The sequence below is a fragment of the Cornus florida genome, unplaced genomic scaffold (genome assembly GCF_030987335.1).
Source record: "Cornus florida cultivar Cherokee Brave unplaced genomic scaffold, ASM3098733v1 CherokeeBrave_3.0.0_Hap2_Chr03, whole genome shotgun sequence".
NCBI lineage: Eukaryota > Viridiplantae > Streptophyta > Magnoliopsida > Cornales > Cornaceae > Cornus > Cornus florida.
The window spans coordinates 8,706,320-8,724,853 of NW_026775573.1; positions in this window are offsets into that span (position 1 = coordinate 8,706,320).

Here is an 18,534-nt window from a genome sequence, read left to right on the forward strand (position 1 = left end):
CGTTTTGTTTTTGTGTTTTTATTTTTAATTCGAAAAAAAATAAGTATTTTATTATAGAGTGCTTTAAATAGTTTTAGTAATCATGTTTGGTAACGTCTAAAACATATTTGGTAAAAAAATGTTGGTAGTTTGAAAAATATAATGATGTTTAAAAATGTCATTTAAGAGTTTTAAAATTTTTTTTTTACCCTTCATCACTACAGTACCCGTTATTACAGTGTTGAAACATTTAAAAATACCAAATTGGTGTTTTAATTTTTGGTCAATATTTACAATAAGTTTCGCCACTATATAAAACAAAATATTTTTTTAGCAAACATATATATATTTTTCAAAAACAATACTAGAACATGACCAAAAACAAAAACAAAAAATAAAACACAAAAAATAAAACACGAACTAAACATGTCCTAAATGTGTAAGAAATCCAAGAAGTGGATGTCTAATTACAATTCTTTTTTTTTGAAATGCAGGGCTAGAAGGTCGGTTCTTTGATACAGGAGAGGGTTCAGGCTTTGTTTGGACCTTACTGTTTTTTTTTTTTTTTTTTCTCCATTCTTTGGTGCATATTCCTTGTTTTTGCTATATATTTTTCTTATTTTGTCATGTTATTTCTTAGTTTTTGTTTTGAGAAATTAGAATTCTTATAAATTCTTTAAAATTGGAACTCTTATTTTATTCTCTCTCTTTTTTATTTATTTGATTGATTTGAAAACGTCTCTATTTATTTTATTTTTATTTTTCTTGCCAATATAATTTATCTGCTACGAAATTGGGTCGTTGTAAGTCCAACAACTTTTGGATCCAGCAGAAAGAAACATCATAGCTCACCAATACTACTTCCAATCAACACAAACTGTCAAGTACTGTTATTAAAGAATGAATGACGGTAGTAACTAACCCAATCTCCCTAATATGAGCCCAACCCCAAGAATTCGAGTTTGAAAAACAGTCTAAAAGTTGGGTTCATCTTAGGTTGATTTGGTGTTAGTTTCGGCTTGGTCCGTCCACCATCCCATCACTTTATATGACACATGTATTAAATATGGGGTTGACAAATAATTTGTGTATCCGTGAATTTAATTAAATTCGAATTCGTGCGAATCGGATCAGATTATTATATCCATGGATTGGTGGTGGATTTAAAAAAATTGAGTCCGTAATTCACAAATTGAGCTGTTAAAATCCGATTTGATCCGTGAGTCTGATCCGATACGCAAAAATTTATATATATATATATATATATATATATATATATATATATATTCAAAGAATGTATTAGTTAATGATCATTTAATAGATCTTAAAATGTTACTTACAGAAAACTTTTTTCTTTATTGAACTTCCAAACTAGTACAGAGAGAAATATTACAAGAGAAAGAAAGGAAAATTGAAAGATACATTGAAGGGAAACTTTGCCCTCTATTTATACATGAAATGAACTTGAAATTATCATTTTGAAGTCCGCATAGTGCATGGGATCGTGTGCTTGAATAATGCAGTCGGTCGGCCCACCACTAAGTGCTGTCTCCTTATCGGATGAAAAGTAAACATCTGATTAAGGAAATACTGTAGAACCAAAGACTTTTAGGAAAAGTTCTTTGTCTTCTTCTGTCGGCAAGATAAGAGGAATCTTTACTTTTTGGGTGGATTCATCTTTTCCATCAAGTGGCCGGTGAGGGAATCCCAGTAATCGGCTACTGTGGGTTCATCTTCAGAAATAAGATCTTCATTGGGATCTTGTGCATAACCAGCTAGACAGGAAAACTGATTACCGTCTTGACTGGTCTGGCTAGAGACTGACACCATGGATGCATCATCTCGTACTGTAGGTGTGGAGGAATCAAAAGATTTAACAAATTTGTTCCTCATAAAATCCATGCATTTAACCACTAAATCTGCTTCGGTAATTAATGGTTGTTGCTTTCTGATCATATCTTTAACAAGTTCAAATGGGTTAAAGATTTCTGGTTCTGGAATATTTAACTTTGGAACATTATCCATGTATTCCAATGTTTTCTTTCTGATAAGATGGAGGAGGGCTTGGATAGGGTCTTGAGTCATGCCTGACCACCATCGGTAATAAAAGATCCTCTGAAGGACTGGTAACTTGTCAGTGGTATAACCACATTGAAAATCCCATTTCCAAATCCAAGGGATTCCAAATTCAGTAAAGAACAATAGGGTGGATTTCCCTACAGGAATATTATTCTGTCCCTTTAATTGAGGATGAAATTGTTGCCATGGCAAGTATAACTGCCTAATTGATTCGGGCAAAACATCCAGATCAGGGCCAAATATAGCCCACCAGGGTATAACCCAGTTTGGGAAATCAGCCTTAACTGATTGAGGGCATATCTTGAAGAACCAAGAATGCTTATGCTTCGAATTTTGATAAAAGAACGAATATGTCCATGCTGAGATATAATCCCAATAATTGTAACTATGACCATAGGATATCGGTGGTATAAAGATGTATTCTTGGCAAAGGTTCTCCAACTCAGTGATGCAAATCATGAGCACTGGAAAGCAAAATTTGTGGATGGTTTACCAACCTTCTTTGCTGAAAGAATCAGGAAAAAGCTTAGAGATATGAATAATGGTATCTCTATCCCTTACAGAAACTATACCTATGGTGGATTAGTCAACATTGTAATCCAGGAAGGTCTAGCTCTCTGTAATGATCTGAAGTTACAATCCTAGTTAAAAGCACAAAGATTAACTGGTAAAAAGGAAGTGGGTGAATTTTGTGATCAATTTGCCTACCAGACTCCCTTATCTTATCCTAAACCTAGGAAAAGAAATAAGGCTGAAAAGCCTTATAAAAGGAAGTATTCCAAAAGAAAGAATTATTCAAAGGAAAAGGATAATTCTCGACAGTATACTAAGCCTAAAAGGAAATATATTCCTAAAGCAAAGGGTAAAGGAAAGCCCAAAGCTGAGGCTAAATGTTTCAAATGTGGACGCATAGGCCACTATGCAAACAAGTGCAGAACTAAGGAGAAACTCAGTAGTCTTCACATAGACGATGAACTAAGACTTCAATTAAGTAAATTGTTACTTAATACTAGTTCTTCTGAACCAGAGTCATCAGATGATTATGGGGACGTTGTTATGGAATTACAGTCTAATTCTTCCTCTGAAGCAGAAGTCGAAAATCCGAGATGTTCCTGTAATCCCTCTCATGATGATTATTATAAGGCAATTGTTGAAATGAATGGGTTAAGCTTACATGTTTTAACTTCGACTCAACAATCTTTATTAGATCTTATAGATCATATCCAGGATCCTCAAATCAAGATGAAAGTCTTTGAAATAGGTTCTGCTCTGGCACAACCTAATGAGGATACTGATAATCCAGATTTTCTGAGAGCAGAAAATCATTACAGCATGAAAGAAGTTCTAAGCAGATTAGAACACCAAGGACAAAATTCTTGTCCTGCTAATATCCCTGATCTCAGAATGGAGATTAATCTTTTAAAAGAAGAAATTTGCCAGTTAAAGTCTTGTCAAACTAAGATGGAACTGGAAATTACTCTTTTAAAAGCAACATCTGTAACTGAAACTTCATCATCCCAGATTGAAGTTCCTCAATCCGAAAGCAAGAATTATCTTCAACTCTTGAATCAAGTTACTTACCAAAAATGGTATATATCTATCAATTTGGTAATTAATCAAGAGTACACCATCACTAATGCTATTGCCTTAGTTGATAGTGGTGCAGATATGAACTGTATATAGGAATGATTGGTTCCTACTTAATATTTTGAGAAAACCACTCAAGGTCTTACCAGTGCAAGTGGCGGTAAGATGCAGATTAAGTATAAACTTAATCATGTTTTCATTTGTAAAGAAGGTATTTGTTTACCATCTACTTTCTTACTCATCAGGAATATGGCACAACAAGTTATTTTGGGCACCCCCTTTTTAGCTTTGATCATGCCAATTGAGAAAATTGATTCTCATGGAATATGCTCTATTTTACATGGCCAATCAATCACTTTTCAGTTTTTGACCCCACCAGTAAATAAGCATATCAATGCTCTTAAAGATAACATTATCTTTAAGGAAAAGCAACTGAATTATTTGCAAAAGGAGGTATCCTCCTTAGCAATTAATCAAAGATTGGTACAACCCACTGAGCAACAGAAAATTGAGTCAATACGACAAAACTTTCTAAAGGATATCTGTAGTGAGATTCCTAATACTTTTTGGGACAGAAAGAAGCATATTGTTTCTTTACCCTATGAAAAGGGATTTACCGATCTTATGATTCCTTCTAAAGCTAGTCCCAGCCACATGAAAGCTGACTACTTGGAATTATGCAAAACTGAAATCAGCTCTTTAATGGCAAAGAAGCTTGTCACTGACAGCCACTCCCCATGGAGTTGCAGAGCTTTTTATGTCAATAAAAATACTGAAAAGGAAAAAGTAATTCCTCGATTGGTTATTGATTATCGACCACTCAATCTTTCTTTGAGCTGGATTCGATATCCAATTCTCAACATCAAAGATCTTTTAGATAGGTTACAATCTGCTGTAATATTTTCTAAATTTGATCTTAAGTCTGGATATTATCAGGTACAGATTGCAGAACAGGACAGGTACTGAAGATGCAAGAAACTCCTTCTATTCTTTCTCTCTCTAGAATTCTTACACCTCAACCCGAAAAAGATCCCTCTCTTCTTCATTCCAACTCCTATTTATAGATACTTACAAGATATTTACAAGATATTTACAAGATGTTTACTAATTGCTGGACTTGGGCCTATTCCTCTGTAAGCCCTGGTCACCCTTGATGGGCTTACTCCCGCTCGGCCCATATGGCAGTGTCTTTCTATGGGCTGACCCAGCTGTTCGGACTGAAGGTTGTGTTTTGCGAGTCGGACCTGGCCCATGTCATCCGGGGCCTCCTCAACTGCCCCCATAATTGCCCCTTATTTAATAAGGGGTAATTATTGATGGCGTCTCATCATGACGCTGACGGCTCGAGATAACCACGTGGGGGAGCGAACGGTCAGATCCAGAATCAATGTTCCGGGGCTCGAGGGATTTCTTGCCTTCCCGACGCTTCGGCCCTCGGGCCCCCTTTGCCTTTATAATGCTCTAGAATTCCACTTCACTTCCCTTTACCGTCTCCATCATCAGCCAAATCTCCCTCTTTCTAGAACTGTGCTAAGCCTTTTCCGGTGAAATCCTTCGAGAGTCATTCTCCCAGCGATCTTGCAGTCCTCCGAGGTTAGTTTCGTTCTTTTTACTTTCGGCAGGCTTCCATTTTCCCTCTTTTAGATTCTTCTAGCACTTCCACCATGGTTGTAGATCTGGGTGTTCTTCGTATGAGACTTAGACTTCCTGACAACATCGAAGTTAGGGTTTGCCCCCAAGACGTTAATATTACGACCGGCGCCGGCCTCCTGCCCGGCGAAGTCTTATTCACGAACCTTCAACTGAATGTTGTTAGGTTCCCTCTGCACCCTTTCTTTAGTTATGTCTTCAATAGATTGGGGATATCCCCTCTGCAGGTCAACCCCAACTTCTTTAGGATCATATCTGTTATGCTCTTATTGATGCGTGACAGAAATCTGGACCTTGACCTCATAGACCTCCTTCTGTGCTATAAGGTCAGTAAGATCCGTACTAACGAGCCTAACTACCACCTCTACCCGTTCGAGAAGATGTCCATATGCACTGACACAATAAAATCTGAAAAGGGTTGGAGGGATAGCATAGTGGGCATTAGTGGGGCTTGGTCTTCGCCGGCTGCAGAGGATTACCCAATCCCGAGCGCCTTTGGTGTCTGCTCTGTCTCCTCCTATAAAAAATTCAAATCCCATAAACATGACTGCCCCTGTGAAACATGCGTTCCTCGTTTTTGCACTTACTTATGCCGCTCCTTGGGAATACCTTGTGATGACTTGAGCTATAGTGTTTGCAGGGATAGGAGTAACTACTTGAAGAGATACGTTCTGAACGATATTCCTTCCTGCTCATATCTCCTCACTTCAGACAACCTCTTTGCGCTCTCATCACTCGGCTACAATATGAGCAGACTGCAGATTCCCTCTTTTGGCAGGAGGAAAAATACTCCCCCAGCCACTCCTGCTGCTGGGGCGACCTCCTCTCCAGCGTCGGCTTCTTCTTCGGCCACCATAACTGACACTGTCCCGAGCGCAGTGGCTACTAACCCTGTTGCCAGCGCCCCTGCTGCCAACCAGAACGCGCCCTCCCCAGCTACCATAGCTCCTGCTGCTGCGGGGGGCGGTCGGGACAAAGAGCGAGGCAAAAGGCCTCATCCTGACAGTGAAACCGATCCTGAGGAGGAGCCTCTCATTAGAAGGACCCGAGTCTCTGGGCCGGGTACTCTCTTGCACCGAGCGATCAGAGCTCCTTCTCTCTCTGGGCCTCCTGCAGCTGGTGGCTCTGCTTCTGCTTCAGGCCCCCCTTCTATCCCCAGCTTACCGCCATGGGCCCCTCGGTACACCCGAACGGATGGGACGTTCGTGAAACCGAACGAGACCATGCTGAAGGATGGCCAGACCGCTATGGCCTACTACAGGAGCATGTGGACTTCGAAGGACATTAAGGCGGCAAAGGGCCTTTCCCAGAAGGACGTGTTCAGTCGCTTTCCCCAATCTGCTATGGAGGTGACTTTTATTTTCTAACTCATGAATTCTCTTATATTACTCGGTCTTGCCTTTGCCCGTTCTGACTATTGGTTTAACCGCTCTTATTGTGCACCTATGCAGACATTGTTCGGGATGATGGCCATGCAGAAGCAGGTGGAGATGGGGAACGCCAGGGCCCGAAAGTACTCTGACAGCCTGGAGGTGGCTAATAAAGAAAACGACCTCCTTGCCATGAAGAATACCGAGGTGCTGGTTCGGCTTGACAAAGCCGAGCAAGAGAGAGATGTCCTGAAAAAGGAGAATGATTCCCTTCAAGATGAGAAGGACGCCCTCCAGCTTGAGAAGAGCGTCTGGCAGACTGAGCAGGAATCACTCAGAGAAGAGAAGGCAGAACTCCAACGCCTTCTAGCTGATGAACAGTCTGCTCGGATGGCTTTTGAAAAAAGAGCTCTGGACGAGCGTACCGCTCTGATCGACGCTATCAGCAGAGTGGGTGGTGGGATGCTGGCCCTTCACGCTCGGTTCTCCAGGGTCGGTGCTCTTCGGTATGCTCAAGGATTCCGGGAAGGTTTCGCCGACCGGGTTCCGGATGAGGGACAGACCAGCTCCACTCCGGATGAGGTAGACAAGGATCTGGGGATCGAACCTCTGGGGGTCTATGTCGACCCAGAACCCACCGAAGCGGAACGTATATTTGATGAGTGCCAGGACATCGCATCCTCAAGGATCATCACAGCTCCTCCTACCGCTCTGCCACTGACCGCTCCCCAATCGTCAACCGTGGCTCCCTCTGTAGCCACTGCTGACGCTGAACCCCAGCCGAACGACTCAGTTATTCACCTGGATTCCCCACCTCATGAAGGTGAGGCGGCTGATGGGGCCGAGGAGGCGAGTCGGCAAGACCAGGATGCTGTTGGTACTGAGGCGTCTAGCTAGGGCTCCTTCGAATTCTTCTAGTTCATATCTTCTTTTAATGATGGACATCTCTCTTTTGTAAACTAAATGTTCAATATTAATGAAATGGCCGAACTCTTTTTCTCTATGTGTTGTGCTCTGTTCAACTTATCTTCAGTACATACATATCTTTTCTCTCTTTTTCTTTTTATATTAGCTTCGCTGTGTGTTTGTACGGCAAGTGCCTGGCGCTCGGCTAGAATGCCACTTGCCACTTGGCTTTAAATTTTTAGCAAGTGTCTGGCGTTCGGCTTATAGCGCCAGCTGCCACTTATCTTGCTTAAGTGCCTGGCGCTCGGCTAGAATGCCACTTGCCACTTGGCTTTAAATTTTTAGCAAGTGTCTGGCGTTCGGCTTATAGTGCCAGCTGCCACTTATCTTGCTTAAGTGCCTGGCGCTCGGCTAGAATGCCACTTGCCACTTGGCTTTAAATTTTTAGCAAGTGTCTGGCGTTCGGCTTATAGTGCCAGCTGCCACTTATCTTGCTTAAGTGCCTGGCGCTCGGCTAGAATGCCACTTGCCACTTGGCTTTAAATTTTTAGCAAGTGTCTAGCGTTCGGCTTATAGTGCCAGCTGCCACTTATCTTGCTTAAGTGCCTGGCGCTCGGCTAGAATGCCACTTGCCACTTGGCTTTAAATTTTTATAGTAGACCATTGGAAAAGAAAATTCTTTTTTTGTAAATTCGAGTAACTTGCTCATTCATACGTATTTGATTGACAACAAATAACATCCAATTAAAGCCAGAACTTAGCTTCTATTGGTAGTACCTCTTCAGAGACGTGGCGTTCCAGGGCTTGCTGACCAACTTTCCCGCCATGGTTTCCAACGTATATGCCCCTTTGCCAATGACTTCTGCAATTCTGTATGGGCCTTCCCAGGGTGGCATCATTTTTTTGACCATCCCCACCTTTCTTTTCAGAACCAGATCGCCCGGGGCAAAATCCCTGTGTTTTACTCTCTTATTGTGACTATTCGCCAGCACTTGCTGATACGATGCTAGCCTTATAGCCGCTGCGTCCCTCCTTTCGTCTATCAAGTCGAGGTTCAATCTTAACATCTTGTCGTTCTAATCTCGACTCCATGCTAAGCTTCTGATAGTGGGGACTAAATGCTCAACCGGTATAACTGCTTCGGTACCATACGCCATTGCGAACGGGCTCTCCCCAGTCGGCCGCCTTGGGGTGGTTCTGTAAGCCCATAGAACGTTCGGGAGTTCATCCAACCACTTCCCCTTATGATCTTCCAGCTTCTTCTTAATGCAGGCGAAAATGGTTCTGTTTGTGATTTCTGCTTGTCCGTTAGCCTGAGGATGACTTACTGCAGCCAACTTCTGGTTGATTCCATACTCCTCCAGCAGCTTTCTTACTTGCCTGCTGTCGAGGTTTGTGCTATTGTCCATGACTATTGTTCTGGGAACACCGAAGCGGCAGATAATGTTGTTCCAGATAAATCGTCTCACCTGAGTCTGAGTCACGCTAGGATACGGTTCTGCCTCCACCCATTTAGTGAAATAATCCGTGGCCAGTAACACATACTTGTTCTGAGCTCTTGCAGTTGGCAGAGGACCGACCACATCCATCCCCCATTGCGCGAAAGGCCACGGCGAGGCCATTACGTGCAATTCCTCAGGTGGTTGGTGGATCATTGGTCCATATCGTTGGCACTTATCGCACCTTCGAGAGAACTCCTCCGCATCTCTTGACATGTTTGGCCAGAAATACCCTTGTGTCATTGCTTTATGCGCTAATGATCTTCCCCCAGAATGATTGCCACACACACCCTCATGAATAGCTCGCAATACCTGCTGCGACTCCGCGGGGGTGACACATTTCAAGTAGGGGCCAGAATAGGACCTTCTGTACAGCTGGTTCCGCACGATGGCGTACTTGGCAGCATTCTTTTTGAGTTTCCTAGCTTCATCCCTTTGCATAGGCAAAACGCCATCTCGAATATAGGTAATGATTGGGTCAATCCAACTCGGTTCATACGGTATGACGTTGACTTGCCAAGGGTCCGAGTCCATCGGTTCTTCGAAAATGGACGGCTGGGTCACTATTCCCACTGGAATCACCCTCGCCAATGTTTCACCGCAACTCGAAGCACTGCATGCTAAACGGTCTGCATCTACATTCTGTTCCCTCGGCAACTATATGAATTCAATCTTTGCAAAGTCCTTGGCTCTACGCAGAACGGCAGAACGATATGCCCCCATCATGTCATCCTTGGTTGCGTACTCACCATTTACCTGCCGAACAATCAGCTGCGAGTCACTATACACTGTCAAACTTTTGATCTGTAGCTCTCTGGCCAACTTTAATCCATTTAGCAACGCCTCGTATTCCGCTTCATTATTGGTGGCTCGGAACTCAAGTCTGAGTGCTTGGCTCAAGGAAGTACCCTCTGGGGTTTGCAGTTTGATCCCAATCCCAGCCCCCATCTGGTTAGAGGAGCCATCCACAAAAAGTTTCCAAGAGCCGCTTCTAAGGTCCTCTTCCGTATCTTCGGCATCACATTCTAGTAGGAAATCGGCCACCGCTTGCCCTTTAATAGCTGTTCTCGGCTCGTACGTTATGTCAAATGAACTCAACTCTATGGCCCACTTTGTCATTCTGCCCGAGAGCTCTGGCTTGTGCATGAGCGTTCTGATTGGGAAAGTTGTTAGAACAGCTATGGGGTGGGATTCAAAATAATGCCTTAACTTTCTTTTTGCATTTACAAGTGCAAGTACCACCCGTTCGGCCTTTGAGTATCTTTTTTCTGCCTCCATCAGTGTTTTGCTTACATAAAATACCGGGTATTGCACCCCTTCCTTGCAACGAATCAGAACGGCACTCGTCGCGACACCAGATACTCCAAGATATAGAAATAACTTTTCTTCCGGTTCTGGGGCTGACAGGACTGGTGGATTCTGCATATATTGCTTCAAATGAGTCAATGCCTGTCGTTGCTCATCCCCCCAGGCCTGCCTTCCATGGCTCCGAATCGTGTCAAAGAATGGTTTGCAGTGGTCTGACAACTTTGAAATAAATCGACTTAATGCAGCTATTCGTCCTGTTAGGGCTTGCACCTCTCTGATCGTCTTTGGCTCGGCATTCTTAATCAAAGCCTCTGCTTGAGCAGGGCTAACTTCGATGCCCCTGCGGTTGACCACGTGTCCCAGAAACTGCCCGGAACTCACACCGAACGAGCACTTGGTCGGATTGAGCCTCATCCCATATCGCTTTAGTACATCAAATACCTCTTGCAGATGCTTCAGATGATCATCCTTTTTCCTACTCTTTACCACCATATCATTAATATAGGCTTCGACAGTCTTACCCATTTGATTCTTAAAAACTTTGCTAACAAGTCGTTGATAAGTTGCTCCCGCATTCTTTAATCCAAAAGGCATAACTTTGTAGCAGTATGTTCCTCGCTCGGTGACAAAAGAAGTTTTTTCTTCATCTGCGGGGTCCATGGGAATCTGATTATAACCTGAATATGCGTCCAGAAAGGTTAAACGCTCATACCCAGTGGTGGCATCCACCATTTGATCAATCTTAGGCAACGGGAAGCTGTCCTTCGGACAGGCTTTGTTCAAATTGGTGAAATCAATGCATACTCGCCATTTCCCATTTTTCTTCTGCACCACAACGACGTTGGACAACCACTCAGGGTAGTGCACCTCTCTGATAAATCCCGCATCAAGCAGCCTATCGACTTCTTCCGTTATGATCTGATTACGTTCTGGAGCAAATCTTCGCTGCTTCTGTTTTACTGGTTTGAAATTAGGATTGACATTCAGGGAATGACAGGATACGGAAGGACTAATTCCAGGCATGTCGAGGTGACTCCATGCAAATACGTCGACATTGTGGGACAAGAAATCCACTAGCTCTTGCTGCTCTTCTCTGGTCAGTCTTATACCCACTCTGGTAGTTCGTTCTGGCCTGGACTGATCGATCTGCACATCCAGAAGGGGCTCCTCGGTCAAGTCGGCTGACTCCTCCACCCTATTCTGCTCGAGTGGAGGTTCCTGTAATTGCTATCTGGGGCTTGTCGACCGGACGGGCGCCTTTCCTTTCCCAGCATGCTTTAGTGTGACGGAATAACACTCTTTGGCTGCGACCTGATCCCCCCGAATGTCTATCACTTTATCTCCATCGGGCCCGAGGCACCTCATGACCTGATGCAGAGTTGAGGGTACACCTCGGACTCTGTGAATCCATCCTCTTCCCATCAGAAGATTATACGAGGGGTGAATTTCCACAACCACAAAAGTTTCCATAAGAGCTCGCTCTGCAGCTTGAACTTCTACTTCCACCATCCCGACGGGTTCCACCCTCTTCCCATCGAACCCTAATAAGGGATTTCCGGTGGGCTTGAGCCTCTCTGGTTTAATGTCGAGCCTGTCAAATGTGTCCCTCGGCATAACATTCGCACTGCTCCCAGGATCGATCAGAACTCTGCGCACCAAGCAATCTGCCACTGTCAAACTGACTACCAACGGGTCGTCATGAGGCAGTTGAACACGCTGCAGGTCTGTCCAGTCGAACTTTATCTGCATTGACGGGCTCTGCTGGTGTAGAGTGGTCACATTGCCGACCCTTTTCTTCATCTGCGCCTGCCGCAGGCGCACCCGTAGCAGCTCATCTGACTCTTCACTAGGCTCGGGTCGACCATGGATAACATTGATTATACGAACTGGTTGCGAATTGTGGGAGCTTTGTTTATGACTCCTTTTTATTTGTTCCACTGGTCGATTCTGCTCCATCGCCGAGCCTTGAACATAACTCGCAAACTCCCCTCTAGCTATCAACATCTCCACTTGCCTCCTCAGGTTCCTGCATTCGTTAGTCTGATGTCCGAAATCAGAATGAAAAGCACAATGTTTAGTTTGATCCCTCTGTTCGAGGGGTTGTCTAATTGGCAGTGGTGGATGAAACTTGTCCTTGTTCTCCTGATACAACCTTGCCAGAGTGACCTTCAGCGGAGTAATCAACTCTTCCTCCCTGGACCTTTTTTCGGCCTTCCAAGTGGTCTGACGTTGCGGCTGAGCCTGCTTCTGCCTGATCTTTGCCTTGGACTTTTCCTCGGTCGACACAAGCGACGTTGTCCGAGCATTAGCTGCCTCCTCTTCTTCGAGGCGCACAAAGCCATCGGCTCTCTCATTGAGTTCATCCATGGTAGCTGGCGTATTCACTACCAGACTGGTGTGAAACGGAGTTCCGCGTGTCATGGCTAACTTGAAGGCTTGAACTGCCGTAGAAGGATGGCATTCGATTACCATACTCTTAGTAAGATTAAACCTGGTAAGAAAGGCCTGGAGCCGTTCATCCTTGTGTTGCCGCATCGTGAACAGGCTCGAGATGTCCTTCGGCGGGCGTTTGTTCCCATAGTACTGGCTTATGAACCGATCGCACAGGTCCCTGAAACTGCCAATGGAGCTCCTAGGCAAGTTTTTGAACCAGCTGAGCGCCGGTCCGGCCAGGCTTGTAGGGAAACATTTGCACATTAAAGAGTCGTTTTCCGTATTCAGGGCCATTTTCAACTGGATATGATACACATGATCGATCGGATCGGTTGTTCCGTCAAACAGAATAAAGACTGGCATAGCAAACTTCCTTGGATGCGGCGCATTCAAGATCTCGTCGGTGAATGGTGAATCCACCGTCCGAGCTGCGGATCGGAGAGCTTCATTCTCTCTCTGGAGTCCAGCGGTAGCTCTGTGAGTTACGGTTCTGCCCTCCGAACCGTGATGAGTGACAGTAACCATGGAGGGCCGGTAAGACGGATCGAACGACCGTTCCCCTATGAACTCTCTCTGCCAAGGCGACGCTACTCGACGGCGATCTACCTCCATCACTTCCTCTCGGTCAAACCTTTCCCGCTGCGGATCAACGTGAGTCGATCCTTCGTGATCTTCAACTCGACGAACATTTGGCGGCAAATTGTCCATCATCCTTTCATCACGGTGGTGAGCTGACTGATTGTTCTCGTCCTGATCGCCTTGATGCGCGATACTAGATGGAACACCTCCTTCTCCGACCGGAAGCGGATGCGAAACTGCAGGTATTTGCCGATGCTGCAGTCCAGCTTTCAATTCTGCATTTTCTTTTCTGAGAGCTTCAATCAAGTTCATCAACTCTTCAAGCTTTGTTTGCTGGACAGCCTCCATCGGATTGGAGCTTTCACCTATCATTATTCCCGAACGGAGTAAAGGCATTAATCTCAAGTTCGCGAGTAGATCTGAGCTTCGTGAGTAGGAATTTTTAGATCTGGCTTCTAATTCTCCGAATTATGCTCACTGTTTACAAGATCTGAATTGTCTGAACTCTAAATCCGTCAGATCCTGCCACAATCGAGCAACTCGTGGTTGCGTAGATCTGAAGTCACTCCTGCCAAAGCTTCAAGAATCGTAATTCCTCCAGAGTAGGTCACAATCGCTCAGATCTGGATTCAAATCCGCAAGATCGAGTCTCGATCAACCGAATTGGTTTGAATCCATTCGATACTCCTCATTGATCAACCAAACTTTCATGCGTTTCCCACAGACGGCGCCAATTGAAGATGCAAGAAACTCCTTCTATTCTTTCTCTCTCTAGAATTCTTACACCTCAACCCGAAAAAGATCCCTCTCTTCTTCATTCCAACTCCTATTTATAGATACTTACAAGATATTTACAAGATATTTACAAGATGTTTACTAATTGCTGGACTTGGGCCTATTCCTCTGTAAGCCCTGGTCACCCTTGATGGGCTTACTCCCGCTCGGCCCATATGGCAGTGTCTTTCTATGGGCTGACCCAGCTGTTCGGACTGAAGGTTGTGTTTTGCGAGTCGGACCTGGCCCATGTCATCCGGGGCCTCCTCAGGTACAAAACAGCCTTTTGTGTACCTTTTGGACAGTATGAATGGACAGTAATGCCATTTGGATTAAAAAATGCCCCTTCAGAATTTCAACATATTTTGAATGACATATTTAATCCTTATACTGAATTTTCTATTGTTTATATTGATGATATTCTCATATTTTCAAAATCAATAGATCAACATTATAAACACTTGAAAATTTTCAAAGATGTTATTTACCGAAGTGGTTTAGTAGTTTCTACTCCTAAACTAAAACTGTTTTTAACCAAGGTCAGATATCTTGGTCATGAAATTTGTGATGGAAAAATTAGACCTATTGATCGTAGTATTGAGTTTGCTTCTAAATTTCCAGATGAAATTAAGGATAAAACTCAACTTCAGAGATTTCTTGGTAGTTTGAATTATATTCGAAATCACTACAGAGATCTTGCACAGGATACAACAATTTTGTACACCAGGTTAAGGAAATCTCCTTCCCCATGGACTTTGGAACACACCAAGGCAGTCCAAAAGATTAAACTTAGAGCAAAACAAATTCCTTGCTTAGCTCTAGCTAATTCTTCATGGTTCAAAATTGTGTAAACAGATGCATCCAATATTGGATATGGTGGTATTCTTAAACAGAAGAATCCAAATACAGGAACATAGGAGCTTGTTCGCTTCACTTCAGGAACTTGGAAAAATGCACAATTAAATTATTCAACCATCAAAAAAGAAATTCTTTCTTTGGTTAAATGCATTTATAAATTCCAAGATGATTTAATCAATCAGAAATTCTTGTTACGCATTGATTGTAGTGCTGCTAAACAGGTACTGGAAAAAGATGTAAAGAATTTAGTTTCCAAACAGATATTTGCTGGTTGGCAAGCTGATTTATCTGCTTTTGATTTTTCTATTGAATATATTAAAGGCAGTTCTAGTTCTTTACCTGATTTTCTAACTCGTGAATTTTTGCAGGATTCATGAATCAGCCCTCTCATGGGCAGGGCCAGGGTAATACTCCAAAGGCTCGTGGCAAAAACAAGGCTAAGGCCAGAGTTGTTATACCACTAAATGATGATTAATTTCCATCATTGGATCATGTCATCGATCTGCTCAGCACACCTTCTAAAGGCAGCAGCAGTTCACAACAGAAACAACAGAAACCAACCATGAAAGAGGTTCTTGAACAAGAAACTCCATGGATACCTAATCAAAGGTATATTCAGACAATATTGGTACTGGATTCTCAGGATGAGCAATGAATGCCAGATCCTTGGGAAGTTAAATCCAGATATTTCCAAACACAACAATATGCCGCACCGGATGGTCGCCATAGATATATCTATGAAGCCATTCTTACTGAAACTTCCTCTGTGGAGATCACCCACACGAAGCAATTTCCGAATTCCAAAGATAGTTCTCTTACTTATAGTAAAGCTATCTTTAAGAGGCTTATACGGCCTAGTGACTGGGGATTAAATCCTAATTTGCCAAGGAAAATATCCCATGGTCATAGTTACAATTATTGGGATTATATCTCAGCATGGACATATTCGTTCTTTTATCAAAATCCGAAGCATAAGCATTCTTGGTTCTTCAAGATATGCCCTCAATCAGTTAAGGCTGATTTCCCAAACTGGGTTATACCCTGGTGGGCTATATTTGGCCCTGATCTGGATGTTTTGCCCGAATCAATTAGGCAGTTATACTTGCCATGGCAACAATTTCATCCTCAATTAAAGGGACAGGATAATATTCCTGTAGGGAAATCCACCATATTGTTCTTTACTGAATTTGGAATCCCTTGGATTTGGAAATGGGATTTTCAATGTTGTTATACCACTGACAAGTTACCAGTCCTTCAGAGGATCTTTTATTACCGATGGTGGTAAGGCATGACTCAAGACCCTATCCAAGCCCTCCTCCATCTTATCAGAAAGAAAACATTGGAATACATGGATAATGTTCCAAAGTTAAATATTCCAGAACCAGAAATCTTTAACCCATTTGAACTCGTTAAAGATATGATCAGAAAGCAACAACCATTAATTACCGAAGCAGATTTAGTGGTTAAATGCATGGATTTTATGAGGAACAAATTTGTTAAATCTTTTGATTCCTTCACACATACAGTACGAGATGATGCATCCATGGTGTCAGTCTCTAGCCAGACCAGTCAAGACGGTAATCAGTTTTCCTGTCTAGCTGGTTATGCACAAGATCCCAATAAAGATCTTATTTTTGAAGATGAACCCACAGTAGCCGATTATTGGGACTCCCTCACCGGCCACTTGATGGAAAAGATGAATCCACCCAAAAAGTAAAGATTCCTCTTATCTTGCCGACAGAAGAAGACAAAGAACTTTTCCCAAAAGTCTTTGGTTCTACAGTATTTCCTTAATCAGATGTCTACTTTTCATCCGATAAGGAGACAGCACTTAGTGGTGGGCCGACCGACTGCATTATTCAAGCACACGATCCCATGCACTATGCGGACTTCAAAATGATAATTTCAAGTCCATTTCATGTATAAATAGAGGGCAAAGTTTCCCTTCAATGTATCTTTCAATTTTCCTTTCTTCCTCTTGTAATATTTCTCTCTGTACTAGTTTGGAAGTTCAATAAAGAAGAAAGTTTTCTGTAAGTCTGTCTAATTTTCTTATTATCTTATACAATTATTGTTATATTCTATTGTTATAATCTGTATAATTAATCCTGTTTAATTAATCCTCTCTCGATCCTCTCTCTCTCTCTCTCTTTGGTATCAGAGCCAAATTATGGCTTAACTCTCTATTGTTAATGCTTATTAGGTACTGGTAGCATGATTATTATTGTACTTATGTAATGAACAATAAAACTACTTTTCTGTCTAACCTATGTTTATTCCAGATTCAATTATGGGTCGTCCAAAAGTCGCGTTGGAATGTTTAGCCCTCTTTTTGCATTAAATTGCTGCACAGGGTTTTGTTTCTAGTAAATCGTTGACAGACGAGTAATAGAATCTCTCTTAAGCAGAACGACGACAGAATAGTAACTTACTATTCATTATATAATATTATAATATTTATACTATGCAGACCTCAAAGCATTAACAATATTTAACAGACATGTTAAAACCATCTTCCTCCTCTTTAGGAGTACAGGAAAAACAGGATTCAGAATTGATAAAAAATACTGAATTGGTGGAATGGACCAATGTTCAAAATAAATTGAATAAATGGACTATCCCTTCAGTAAGTGCTAAGAGCATTTACAAAATCGGAATGCTTAATGTAACTGATCTATGGGCTGTCAAGACCATGGAACAGACCATGCAATTAAGCACTAAAGACACAATAATTAAATTATTGTCTTCCCGTGACCTTCAGAGGCACATGCACAAATATAAATACATCCATATAGGTTTAATTCAAATTGCTTTTAAACCTTTAACCTTGCTAGGTATGGATGCTTGTATTCAAGCAACCCTTCGGGATGCTCGATGTCTGAAATTTCACCCTTCTTTAATGGGTGCATTGGAAACCAGTCTATGCCATGGACCGGTTTATTTTAATGTCTGTCCTAGTCTGAATTTATCTTTAACAGATAAAAATATCCATGAGGCAGTTAGTCTTCGTGTTCAGACCTATGGGTATGATTATTTACCTGAATCGGAAGTGATAAGCGTTATTTATCGCATCTATTACAAAGTACTTGAGACTTTGTGTCTAAATGCCATACGCAAAGACTCTCAAGGAGTAACAGCATTATGGGATACCAATATGTTCACATCAAATGTTGCCATAAAAAGGATGATTCCTTGGAGTGAAATAACATTTCCTGAACATTGGACAATTTCTAATGCAGTTCCGGCAAAGCCAATGGCTAACCATAGCTTGGATTGCGTTATTCAGGACCAGGATGGTGATGTTTTTCTGAATTTCAGAAAATCGTTAGATCTACCCAGATCTACATCATCTAAAGGAAGTCATCTTCCTTATCATGTTTCTTGTCCTCCTTCTCGCTATTCGATCTCGTCGGATTACAGAAAGGAAGATCTCCCTGAAATAGTTGGTTCAAATCAACTCAAGCTGAAAGGAATACAGCAATCTCAGAATCAAATTCCAAGAGGAGTCTACG